Raw genomic sequence first — 13,978 nt, 5'->3', positions numbered from 1 at the left:
TTTTGAACAGTGGTGTAAGCATTTTTAAAAGAAACATATCGGTAATGTAAAAGATAATAAATTATATAGTGTGTACAATTAAAGCAAAATGTGTGTGAGACAAAAACAATCAGACTTTCTACTCGCCTCTCCATCTTCCAGCTCTACGTCCAGGAAGTCAAAGTCCCTGAAGACTCTGAACTGCTGCTCTGATGTGGTATCATCAAAGGTGTCCTCCCGGGTCCCATCCTCAGAGGACACCTGACTGGGCTGATGCTCCATGAGGTCCAGATCACCACAGGATGAGAAGATCACCTGAGACAAACAAACATGATAGTGGAGTCAGCATGGAGTGTGGGTATGTAAATAAAGCATCATGCAATGGTCCAATTACTAAGATGCCTTGTAAGACTTAGACTTGTTATTTGCTATGGCATTTGATATGTGCATTTGCTATGCACAATAATTAGGGCTTTTATTGATATAAAATAATCATAGATTTAGTCTATTATTCCTGCAGTCTATGAGACCAAAGTAATAAGTGTCTTATAAAGCGTAATGAACAACAGTGACAGTGAGGACTCACTGATGGGTTCTTGGTGAGGCCAACTTCCTGTCCGCAGAGTGACAGAACATTCACCAGCTTCTCTCTTGTTCGTTTCTGTTAAACAAAAGGAAATTACCAGTTGAAAAAACAGACTCTGATAGAATCGCTGATTTAATGTCATCAAGAACAAAGAGGAAGTTAAAAGACACCATTTAAAGCAGCCCAAGAGAATGAAATGAAGTTTCTCTCCTTTGTACATTGACTAATATGGACAGCATGAAATGTTTGTCACCTGGGATGATTGTGGCCGTTTCCAGCTGACTGGCACTAAGACGGTGTTTGAATTGGACCCTGAAGAGGTAGAGGACGTACTACGGGTCACTGCGATCGCGCGGGCTTTCCCATCTCTCCCTCCTGATCCCTGCAGGTCATCATATCTGCGGCCAATAACGGGCGTCTGAACACAAACACATACATTCACACAATATAGAAAGTCACTAATTTAAAATCAAACATATTTTACAATATAGACTGAACACAGACATGTAACCCTCTACATAGACATGAACACACCCGCACAAGAACAGGCTCACACTACCCATGAGTCATAGCCTTCCTGTAGATAAACAAGCATGTGTGGAAAAAATAGCCTAATTGGTGAACTCCTATCATTGTGCACATGCTACATCTGGACAGGATATCACTACTTTCATCAGGGTGGACCAGAGGCCAGAACTCAAATTCTAGGAACTGAGGGTTTCCTGTAGTTGTGCATGAAGCAACAAGAGGGCAATCATACACAAAGTTGGCTCCAAGGAGGTCTTCGTTATACCTGGTGAACGCAGCACTTCTGGTGGTTCCTGCACCAGCCGCAAAACTACAAAAATTAATTGGACGGGAATGCAAAAATGGATATCTTTCTCTAGTTATTAAAGACTTTCTTTTTCCAGATCAGTTGTTACATGAAATGAATATAACCAGAATCGTCCCGAAATTGAAGATTAATATTAAACAACCTGAGGTTGTTAAGGTTTTACATTCTTTGACCTATTCAGTGTCAAACATCACACACAAACCAGTCACTTTCTCGTAAGTTGCTCTGTACATTCTGACATCACATCCTTTTGTTCATTAGACTGCCGTTGAAACCCCCAGAGAGGCAGGATCTCACCCACACTTTATTCTGAACAGTTATTAATCACAAATGCAGTCAAAACACATCTCCCCAAACTTCCGTTGACTATTATCCCCATTTTTCCATCTGAAAGCGAGCTGAGAACCTTAGCGACTTCCCTTTGGCCTAAAATGTTCCAAAAACAAAGGGAAAGAGGCTGGGCCCTTCACGGGATCTGATAACAAATGCATGTTCAAAAACAATCACACGGCCACACCTGAAGATGTGAATGAGTCAGAGAACCTGTGGAGTATAATCTAACTGAAAACTGATATTTTCAAAAGCATAAACACTGTTTTGGCCAACAGAAAGAAAGAAAAATTAACAACAAAATGTATTGTGCGCACTGTGTAAAGTACCTCGGATATGTCAAAATGGAATTCCAATGTCTTTCCTGGCAGGGCTTTAGATGAGCCATCCCACATCATACGGCTAACCTCCAGGTGGGCTAGGTCACCATGGGCATAGGACGGCAGGGATAGGCTGGCCGAACGGGAAACAACCAGCTTCAAAATGTTCAGAGCTTCCTTCCAGTGAACCGTTTGAGGACACACACATAATGAATAACAATTGAGACTGAATTCTTACAAATGATCAGATGAAATCATTCAAGTGGTTCAGCGGAAGGATCTCACCTGTACAAATTTCTCAATGGTCTTTAGCACCTCTACATTAAAGGTTTTGACCTGAATTCCTGCCAAATCCATGTGGCTCAGCAGACTGTAGATGATCTGCAGCAAGGGCTGTTGCATGCTGGGTAATCCTTTATCTAGCAACTATGAAGAGAGCTGGTATTAAAAGGTGCTCTTCACATACAATATCAGCTGCAGCATATCTATCATTTTGTAACATATATTTGGACATTTAAGCCTCAGGACACCTCACCTCAGCCATATATGTCACCAGATTGAGTATGATGTCCGAAAAGGCCTCATGCAGGTAGCGGCACACTACATTAACCCACGAGAAGGGGTCTCTGGTGTAAGAACGAGTTTTATACAGAGTCATTACATGCGCTAGGTGAGAAAGTTTAGTGTTCTTGTCTTTCTCCTCTAGACACACCTAGAAAACACACAATAAACAGTCATATTAGCAGTCATAAATTTCATATTGTAAGTATTTAAGTATTTTGGGAGCTTATAAGATAATTTTCTATTTGTTATGGTGTAATATTAAGAATTTTTTTTTTTATTGTGGTCAGTTGTGTCACTATATGCACTTAGATATGTGTGCTACTACTGACTGACATTTTATTGATGTAAATAAGGCAGCAGAAATATGGACACTAGCTGAGATTTTATTGTAAATAAATACTTAGGCTGCATGCTGTGAGTTAGTTGTCTTGTTAAATGCTGAATAAGTCTAGAAAAAAACACTTCTGAAGTTGGATATAATACAGGATTAGGTATTGAGAATGAGTCAAATGTCTTCACATTCAGGTGTAAATGTCAATCAAGTGCAGAGTGTGTTTCATAATAGGAGAGTGTAGAGAAAAGGAGGCGGGCAGACCTGTGCAATCCTCTCAGCACTTTCTTTACAAAACTGCGTAGGGCTACCGAAGTGTTGCACCAAGTGAGGCAGCAGGCAAAGCACATTCAGAGGAAAACCTGAGCAGGCAGAGAAGAAAACATGAAATGAAGCTAAATATCACAGACATTTAAAAATAAAACAATGCAAAAGCATATCAGGTTGAGCAGCCTTCATCCATTTGAATAGCAAGATTTTAAAACAAAAGTAAGATTGGATTTTAGGCTTAGGTTTAGTGTAATAAAATAGTGCATCAACATCTTGTTTTCTGCTGACAAGACACTAGAATCAACATGACACTCTTCAGTCTCACTTCTGTATGCAAATAGCTGTAGGCAAGTATAATGCATAAAAATGGTCCACCAAGGCTGAAAAGGTTTACAAAAGGTCAGGCTGAATTATTAACAGAAGTTTAATACTTCAGATTAGATGTTTAGAAAATGTTTTCATAAATAAATTAGTTAAATAATTTAAAAATAAACCTTGCAAAACTAGTTTTAAATTTTTTGCAACCACTATTACCATTAATCTTTATTACAAAAAAAATTCATGGCATTAAGAAAACTATTTTACAACAAATAAGACAACTTATAGACACAAAGACACAGACACAAAAGCTACCAACAAAACATGACATGACTCTAAATGCTCAAGCCAACCTAGTTTAAACACTGTTTGTTTGTACAATGACAAAGTCTACAAAGGCCCAAGAGTAGAAAGCATTAACTGTTTGTCACTGCTTTTGAGTCTTTTAGTCACGTTAGACCTGTGTGAACAGGTTATAAAATTGTGCCACTATCATTCTACCCACCTATAGCCTGCGATGTGTCTACTACTGGCACTCGAGAAACAGGTGTAAGCTGACAGAACAGCTGAAGCGTAAGATCATTCGTGGCCGGAGAAGTGAATCCCTTCAGGAGCAGCTGCTGCAGCCCGGAAAAGCCACTCCACCTCAGCTGGGCCTGGAGCTTCTCTAGTCTCTCCCTGTTCTCCTGCAGATCCAACGGAACCCGTGCCAACAGTTTGTGTACCAGCCTCAATGACATCTGGTACTCGAATTCAAAGTCCGACTCCATGAGCGACACCGCCACCCAGAAGATGGTGGCAAGCAGGTTGGCGGGGTGACTGGAGTGGGAGGGGTCGGTGATAACACTTGTGTCGGCACGGGTAGAGTTTGAGGATGTACTGCGGGCTGATCGGACAAGACCTTGTTGGGTACAGGCTTGGATGCGGTCCAGTGTGGCGCTGCGAGGAGGATTGGAGAGAGTTGTCTCCACTTTCGCCGAACTTCTTGGGGACGGAGTAACTGCGCTGGTGCTTGTTCCGCTCATTAGTCCCACCCTCTTGGTGCAGGTTCAGCTGCCCTGTTCTGTTACGGTTTGGATTGAGCTTCCCGCTCACCAGGAAGTCTGGAGAGGAATCTCTGTATGTGGAAGAGACATTGCAGGTATGTTAAGAAAAACAGCTGAATAATTTAATACTTTTTTCCCACCTGTTATATTGTTATCAATACTACCATTAAAAAGTTTGGGGGCGGTAAAAGTTTTTAATGATTTTGAAAGAAATCTGTTATGCTCACCAAGGCTGCATTTATTGACCCAAAATACAGTAAAACAGTAAGAATATTGTGAAATATTCTTACAGTTTAAAATAACTTTTTGATATGTGAAAATAAATGTAATAAATTCCTGTGATGGCAAATCTGAACTGCCATTAAAGCAGCCATTACTTCAGTGTCACGTGATTTTTTAAAAATGATACCATGCTGAGTTGGTGTTCAAAAAACATTTCTTGAAAACAGTTGTGCTGCTTAATTATTTGGTGGAAATCATGATATTTTTCTTAGTATTCTATGCTGAGTAAAAAGTTTAAAAGAACAACATTTATTTGAAATAATAAAAAATAATTTTTGTAAAAGTCTTTACTTTCACTTTTGATCAATTTAATGCCTACTTGCTGAATAAAATTTATTATTTTGTATTTAAATTGTTATTTTTATTATTTACATTTATTTTTAAAAATCTTATTGACCCCACACTTTTGAACCGTAGTGTACTGTAGCTATGAAATATTTTAGGCTGGGTGGAAAGCATAATGTACGGCATGCAATTCTCACCTCGTCAAAGCTGCCATAAGTTCACTGTTGTTCAGACATTCAGCTAAATTATCCACAACAGACTCCAGAGTGAGTAAAATCTCCATTACGTAACCCTGGAAGGCAAGAAAAAAAAATCATAGCAATAAGAAATTAAGAATTATTGAAAACCAATTGCATTTAACCAATCAAACTGAAGTACTCCAGAGAGCCATATCATTATAGCATTTATTGCATGGATGTTAAGTGATACTCTTGCTGATGGATGCACACCTGTACTTCATCCCCATGTTCCCCCACAACCTCCACAAGGCGTGAAAGCAGGTCAGATACGGCATGGGCAGAGAGGGTTGTCTCAAGGCACGGAAGATCTGGAACGAGCGCCCGGCGTAATGACGGGAGGAGCTGCAGAGTGCCGTCTGCAAAGCAATTTCGCTCAGCTGATGCTCTAGATGGAAATCTGACACATGACATTTATCAGTCACTTATCAAACAACCTCTGTTCCAATATATAATGTAAAGGATATTTCATTCTGTAAATAAGACACATAAATGCAAGAATTTTTGGTAATTACCTGATTTGGACTCCTTGAACACAGAAACCACATGCCGGAGAAAGTTGGTGAGCTGCTCGGTGCTCTTAGAGTTGGGGTTCTTTGGCATGATGTCTTCATGGCACCAAAGCGGTCCGAAAGCCCTGAGTAAGGACAGGACAGTACTCCATGCACTGTACCACCACCACCACCAACATCACAAATACATGAACTACTGCCCTCTAAATGGCTGATTTAATGACTCTGGGAAATGCCCAATTAATCCGGAGAAAAAATGGAAACAATATGAGTTTGAGATTTTTATCAAAATTAAAATAAAATAAATTAAAATTAAAATTAATTAAATTTTTTTTAAAGAAACGAAATAATATAAAACATTTAAACTAATTGAAGTAATAAAATATTAAAATAATAATAATTAATTACAAATAAATGATGGAATAATTATTTAGAATTTTATTTAAAAATAAAAAAATATTTTGATATTTGGCCACTAGGGGATGTGTGAGCTTTGGAATATTTGATGCACCATCCATTTTTGTCTTGTCATCTTGATAAACATATTTAAATGCATTCTAAATTAGTGTCTTACTCCTCATTCATTTTAGGCTTTGTGTATGAAAAAATACTCCCATTTGAGTTATTTGAGCATTTTCATCCACATATATCAAAACAACTGCTAAAAGCCAGTATCTTTGCCACATACCTGGTGGTGAGGAACTCGATGAGCTTGTTGGTTTTCTCCTCTGATTCTATGGAGGACTCGTCTAGTTCCTCCAGGTCAGCTGTGATTTGTGGCAGGTTTCCGATGCTTCCCCCCAGGCTCACACTAGAGGAGGTGGAGGACGAGCTAAGTCCGGAATCGGCCACTGGTGATGCCTGCCACTCCCGCAGGAAGTCAAACCCCCCTGTTCAGGTAAAAAATAAAAAATAATTATTGTGTCTGCGACCTGTTTTTTTTAAATGAGCCTTTTCGCTATTTCGAACTCGTCTTCACTGCATGTCTGTACAATCATAATATGAACCACACTTATCTAAAAAAACAACTTTTAAACCTTTAATTGTAAGCAATGACTTTTCACACGTGTGTCTACTCAGGTATCATTAAACAAGGAAACAGAAACATCAGTGACACGCAGGATAAAAGATTAAATGTCAGAAAAACCTGTTATAATGCAAACTGGGACTTGGCATAGTGTTTGGCCTAATTACCTCAGTCTCTTCTATAGTGAGAAAGACAAACAGCTGCTAAAAATACTTTGAATTCTATGCCAAAGAGAGTTAAATCCTAACCCTTGGGCTTTAGCTTCAGAATAGTTACCTACTTCCTCATTTGTAAATTTAAGCTGTGAATCTTATACTCACACTGTCTGCTCTTTGCTGCAGGTGATGTGACAAAATGAGGTCAGATGAATTTAATGCAAAGTCTATGTTATTGTGCATTGATCTTGCTGTGCTCTTGTACAGTTGTTCTTGTACAGTTGTTATGTTTAAAACCAGGAATTGTGGGTAAAGAAACAATGACTGTACCCACAGGATATTTTTACAGGTTGCTCTCCATATATCACGATTGATTTGAGTGTTCACTTTTTCTTAGATGTATCTCCCGCAGAATTTAGTATCTTGGCATATCTGAGCACAAGTTTGAAATATTGATGATATTTTTTCTGAAACTCTATTGTGATTTTTGTTCTTATGGGAACTAAAACAAAACCTCTAGCAAGAAATAGGAATTCTTTTTGTTCACTGCAAGAAACGCTTTGTTCACTTCTGTCAGTTGTCTTTTTGTGTCATGTTTGATTCTGGGTAGAGAACTGATTTCACCTGTGTAGAGGTATTCAGGCTGGTAGCTGGATTTAACGGTGAGGGTCTTGTTGTCGCCGATCTCTCTGGTTAGTAACAGGACAGAGGCAATGACCTGGAAGTTGTTGTTGCAAGAGAGGGCGATGAGGAGATGCAGGAGTAACCTCTTGCTGTGCTCAAATACCTCCGGTCGATAATGATCCAAACCTGAGAGGACAGAGATGCACAGGTAAATGAACTGAAGTATCTGAGCTTAATAGAACAGAAGTCAGTGAAGTGGACAGGAATGGAAGACATTCTGAACCTAAATTACTTTCAAAGGGTGTTCCCACTGTTGTACGGTTGCATAATGCTGATAACACATCATGTTTCCAAGGAGAAGCACAGAACACAAAACAGGGCTCTGTACAACAATGCATACTTTTAATACAGTGCAAGTGTTCAGGATTTTTTTTAATAATGTTTAAATCGTACAAATTTTTAGACCTACCATGAGCACAGATTACAAATTATATGTTAGTGTAATTTGTAGCTTGACAATTATTAAAAATGGTGCTGAAATTCTGATTAAGAACTACACTGACCACAGCCCTGCAGAGTATTCCACTGATGGAGTTATCATTACCATTGGTACAAAAGAATCATAACAAAGCAGCTGCCCACTCCCAAAATGCATTTATAAATATCTGAATACTATAAATCAATATTTTAATGTTATTTTCACATTATTTTTTAATACAATTTTAAAATATTTGCTTACAAATTATGTATCTATTTTGAGAAAAAAAAGGGTTTTGAGAAATTGAACTGTCACTGTCACTGTTGCGTTCTATATTTCTGACCGAAAAACAAAAATATCACAGGTGTGCCTCTAGTCAAAAAAGAGAAACATGTTGTGGGACAATGCTGACGACATCAGGAGTCTGAGAGAGATAAGCCATGAGTAGATGGCATTTCACCAGCCCCCACTTTCTTTCCTTCTCAGCCTCGTTTTCCATCACAGACATTTTTCACATTTCTTGCATTGTTGTACTGTGTTATTCAGACAGACTGCTGGGGTGAATTACGGTGGAGAAATGTGGCCACTTTATAGACCAGACCAAAGATGTGTGTGCGTTCTCACAGATAGACACCCAGACATAAACATACACTCCCTCACATCCTTTAACTAAAAAAGATACAGTCTAGATCAGGGATTTCTTCACATTTTATAGCAATGTAAAAAAAGGTGAGACAAAGAGAAGAGGTGAGACAGGAAATAAAAGAGTGCTTACCTAGGAAGAGAGCATGAAGAAGCAGCGGCAGGTGCAGTGCCCAGTCTTCTCTCACGCTGTGGTCCACAACCATCTCCGTCATGAAGATCACAGCTATGTTACACCTGCCGGCACAAACATGCAACAAGAACAGGGTTACATACTAAACCTGATTGGTTGTAGCATCCACTGAAAGATGTACATATACTATAAGAGAATTGTGGCCTAGTGCACATATGGACGATGCAAGCTTGAATCTGGCATTTCACAATCTTGAGTGCATCTCTTCTGTCCATTATTTCCCATCCTCTCTTTGCTATTTTATCTATCAAAATGGCAAAAAGGCCTAAAATGAAGGCAAATAGGGTTAAGCGCAGCTGTGACTATGAATCACCTAATTAAATTCAAGATCCATGAAGTTTTCGACTGGTATAAACAGACAGCTTTTAATTTGGATAGCGCATGTCTAGACAGAAAACACAGAGAGGAGTTTATTTTTACCAGGTATTCCTGTTATGCAATTCTGCTCATATTTTCAATAACTCATGAGTTGTGATGTATATCTTCCTGTTCAGGTGTCAGCGTGAGATCTGATGAACTTGACAGATTATATTAGATTACTTATAAAAATCCCAAATATGTTGTTGCACCACCCCTGATGCATGCCTGACCATCTGTAAGTCCCTCCTGAAAAATCAATGAACGTCAGAAGGATGCTGGCAAGAATTGCTGCCATGTTAATAGAACAACAGTTCCTCTCTTGTAAACGAAACAGAGTTGTGGGTAGCTGCTGTAAAATGCTACAGCAAACTAACACGAGTAGGTTTTATGGGACTGTCTTAGTAAAATCCATCTGCTGCACGTGAACAAAAGCAACTCTGTAAGGATGAGTTTATGGGGTGAATCCATGTATGTCTGTGTAAATGTTTTTAAGTAGAAACACAAAAGGGAGAAAATTACCTAGGACATTTAAGACTTTTAAGATCTCATTCAGGCTGACTTTATTAAAATGCAAAGGAAGTCAAAAGCAGAAGGAAGACTCGGGTGGTACCTGTGAAGGGGTCCCCGTGGGGTGATGGTCTCAGGCAGGTAGTCCACCAGCGGGGCCCAACAGCCTCCGTTCACAGGCATGGGAAGAGGCTGAGGTCTGTTACTCTCCAATACACTTATCAACCAGGCAGCATATGGAGGCAGAGGGTCATCTGTTAACACACACAACAGGCATAAAAACGCTGGGCATTACAGTAAAACAGAATCATTTAACATAATAAATGGGAATTAAACATTGACTTCAGAAAGCATTGACCACAGAGTGATACGAAAGATATGAAACTGGCACAGCTTTGTAAGGCACAAGAGTCAAATATAAAGTTTAGCACCACTTTACAACAATATTTGACTACAGAATGCTGGAACTGACCAGAATCAAGCATTCCAGAAAGCCCTATAAAAGAGAACATTCTGAAATGTGTCTATAGCTTCACAAACAATTAATGTTAAATCATATTGATCCAACTTTAAATCAGCTGAATCATCAGAATCTGAGTTTCTACAGCCAAAATAAATCAGGAAATATTTCAAAAAATGTTCTTGAAATGTCTTCAAGTATAATATAATGTTACTGTTTTATTTTTACATTTATAAAAATATATAATTCTAAATAAATTGACAATTTAGAACTAAAAAGGATTAATGCATTAAAAATAAATAATAATACATTTTAATTAAGTAATTATTTTAATTAAAGAGTAATTTCAGTCTTTCACTTCATATGACCATGTGGTGTGATGAGCTGATTTAGAGCGCATCAGAAAATTAGCTTATCATTCATCTCTATTAGAGCTCCATTGTCATGACAGGTATGTAGGCAGGACAAAACATGGCAGCTCCCACACCCAAAACTCACAAATATGAGTGCACAACTGGTTAAAATGCACATGCATGAGAAAATATACAGACAAAAGCATGTGTCGTGACCTTAATTTCAGTACCAAATTCCTTAATACGGAGATGCAATGCTCTAGTGAGCATGTATTATTGGTATATACAGTATGCGCCAAATGGTAAGTCACATGTACAGTTGTCAGCTGTTTGAAATTTAAAGCTGTAAAACAATGAGTGTAAATGTATCCTTAGTTGTACTGTATGTGTCAGCATGTGGATTGTCAGCTGTGAACCATCTGTTGCTCTGTTCTTGTAATCTGGGGAATTACTGACTGTAACCTATAAAGTCTGGAGTTGCACACACGGTACTTTGAACCACAAAGTTGTCCCTAACTACGTCCATAATACAGCTCAGATGAAGAACTTACTTTTCTCTTCATCGTAAGAACCTCCTGAGCTGTTGCTGTATCGTGATTCCAGGCGGTTATGAGCCCGGGCGGTGCTACTCAACCTGAGAAAATGTGTGCACAAAACACATGTTATGGAACATAAAATGCACATGCATTTTGACTTAACATGTATAAATTGGCTGTTTAACAACCTAATAGCGGCTTCTTATACAGCATATCCATGGTGGATTAAAACTTATAGCCCATATATGGTGGAGAATTTAGTGTATAAAAAAAAATAAAAATTGTGTAAAAAATAATAAGTCTCTCTCCATATTTAAGTAAATCAAAGTTACATAAAGGAAGATGTACCTCTCTTCATTCTCTCTAGTGATCTTTCCCTCATCTGTCTCCTGGAAGTTTTCTTGCCCAGCCACTACCGTATTACTGCTAGATGTTGTGCCTTTGCAAACAAACAAAACACGTATTATTCAACCATTATTAGGGAATAATCATACAGTACATTGGGCTATGAGATTCGCTACAATACAACCCAGGGTTCTGAAACTGGATGGACCAAAGCATAGGTCTGTCACTGCTCAGCTGAACTAGTACTACATTTATAAGCACCTATATGTAAATTAATAGACTGAATTATTTATTAATTGAATAGTGCTTCCAGCAATTTATAAATTATAGACCTTTATTGTTCTAAAAATCTTAAGTTTATTCAGGAATACACTTTTCTTCTGACACTGCATTCTCAAAAAATAAATGCTGCTAAAACCCCACCCCAAGGATCATATGTGCTTCACCTGAGGCCACAACGGAGGTTTTGTTGCTGGCAACAAAACGATAAAATGGTGGGTTGTCACAGTGTAGGACCACTGGGTTTACTGGGTCTGTCTGCTGAAGCTCAAAGAGCAGCTCCTCCATGGTCTGAATGGTGTTGTTCCGACACAGATATATCACCACTTTCTTAATCTAAAAACAATTCAAAACAAATGTAGTCCATCATAAATGTCTAATAAAATAACAGTGTTGGTTAAGAGTGTCCATATGTGTGTTTTCCTTACATATGGCAGCAGTGTAGTGTCACTGCTGACTCCGCACAAGCTTATGAGGAACTGCAGAGTTATTCTCAGGTTGTTACTCCACTTGTCATTGGCCACAAGAGCATTCCAGGCATTCTCCATCTCAGGACCTGGGACTTCATCTCCATACTGATGAGAAACCATACAAATCATCTTAGTTGTTTGTTGAATCTTTAAAGGGGCCATTTTTCGACACTTTTCAGCATTGTATTATAGCACTCTATAATAATTGTAAATTATTAAATAATCATAATTTGGTTTTCCTCTTCATCTCATCTATTTTCAGTCTAGTAGAATCAACTGAGATAAGAGCTAAAGAGCTATTATTTGAGCCTTTTCTTTCGTATGAGTTGAGTCATTACCACAACTGGATATTTACGCAATAGTGAAGTGCCTCTCACCTTTGCAGTCATGAACATGAGGTTGTTTAGGACCAGAGAGGTGGCCTGCAGAGAGCCCCAGCCGTTGCCTTTGAGCCTGTGCGTGATTCCCAGGTTGTCAGCCTGCTCACGAGCCTCTTCCTCTGGAGTGCAAGGGCTGGAGGTTGGGGGGAGCAGTCCTGTATCCACCAGCTCTATGTTATTCAGCCAAGGCAGCAGGTAGGTCAGCATGATCTGTCTGCCGTTAGGGTGAGTGGTGGAGAACCTCTGGCTGACCTCTACATGTGAGAGATGATTGTGGTTAAAAAAATAAATGGGCAGGTTTAGTTGAAAAGTTGAGCTGCATTACAATAACATTCTTTTGCATATAGGTGTTTATTTGCTTTTGGTGGGGCAACAGTTTGGTGACACATCCAAACATCTGGCTAAGAGGTATTCCTTGTAAAGCATGAGTAAGTATGTCACAGACACAGACATGCACACCTTACCTGAGAAGAGAGGCAGGGTGAGTTCAGGATACATGCAGGCCAGCTGGTTTGAGAGCTGGAAGAGAGAAACACTGTATAGTGGCGGTAAAGGACCATGCGTGCCATACAGTATATTTCCTGATTTTTGTCCCACAGTCCTCTTTGAGTAAACGGACAACTTGGACTCCAGAACCTGAATCACACACAAAAAAAATAAGGAAACAATATTTTGGAGCTATTTTTTTAGAGAAAACTAGTATAAACATTTCTGACATTTATAAAATATATATATATATACATATATACATATACAGTATATATGTATATATATATATATATATATATATATATATATATATATATATATGCATAAATAAATAAATCTTTCAGCCATTGAAAATACAAGAAAGTCAAATAAAAATCTGAACTTGACTTGAACTCTGACTTGGAAAAAAAAAAAAATTCAGATACCTGCATGAGCTGCATTGATATCTCGTAAATCTCTCTACTTGTGTCAGATGACTTAAACAACACCAGATTCAAAAGGGTCACAATGTCACATGGATAATTCCTGAAAAAAAAAACAGATTAAAAAAATATGACCTACTTTCTGGAAACAAAATCTTGAAACGTCATTAATGGTAACCTTGCCAATGATGAAGGCTCTAATTACCTGCTACCGCACACAGTTGCAATAGCTTTGAAGCACCCTGAAGCGAGCTGGTATGATCCAGTGAAGCAGCGATCCACAGCCCAGTTAAAAAGATTCACCTGATCTGGGTTCAGTTCCAGGAGCAAGATAACAACCTCACAGCCCAGCCGATGCACCTGT

The 13,978-nt window shown here is 38.6% G+C and overlaps 1 pseudogene; it reads right to left on the bottom strand.

The window, feature by feature from the left end:
• Nucleotides 1-13,978, bottom strand: part of LOC109097910 — a 50,304-nt pseudogene that overhangs the window by 7,684 nt on the left and 28,642 nt on the right.

Source organism: Cyprinus carpio, unplaced genomic scaffold, assembly GCF_018340385.1.
Source record: "Cyprinus carpio isolate SPL01 unplaced genomic scaffold, ASM1834038v1 S000006658, whole genome shotgun sequence".
Lineage (NCBI taxonomy): Eukaryota > Metazoa > Chordata > Actinopteri > Cypriniformes > Cyprinidae > Cyprinus > Cyprinus carpio.
Note: the sequence above shows the minus strand (reverse complement) of the source record. Positions and strands in the feature narration are given on the sequence as shown.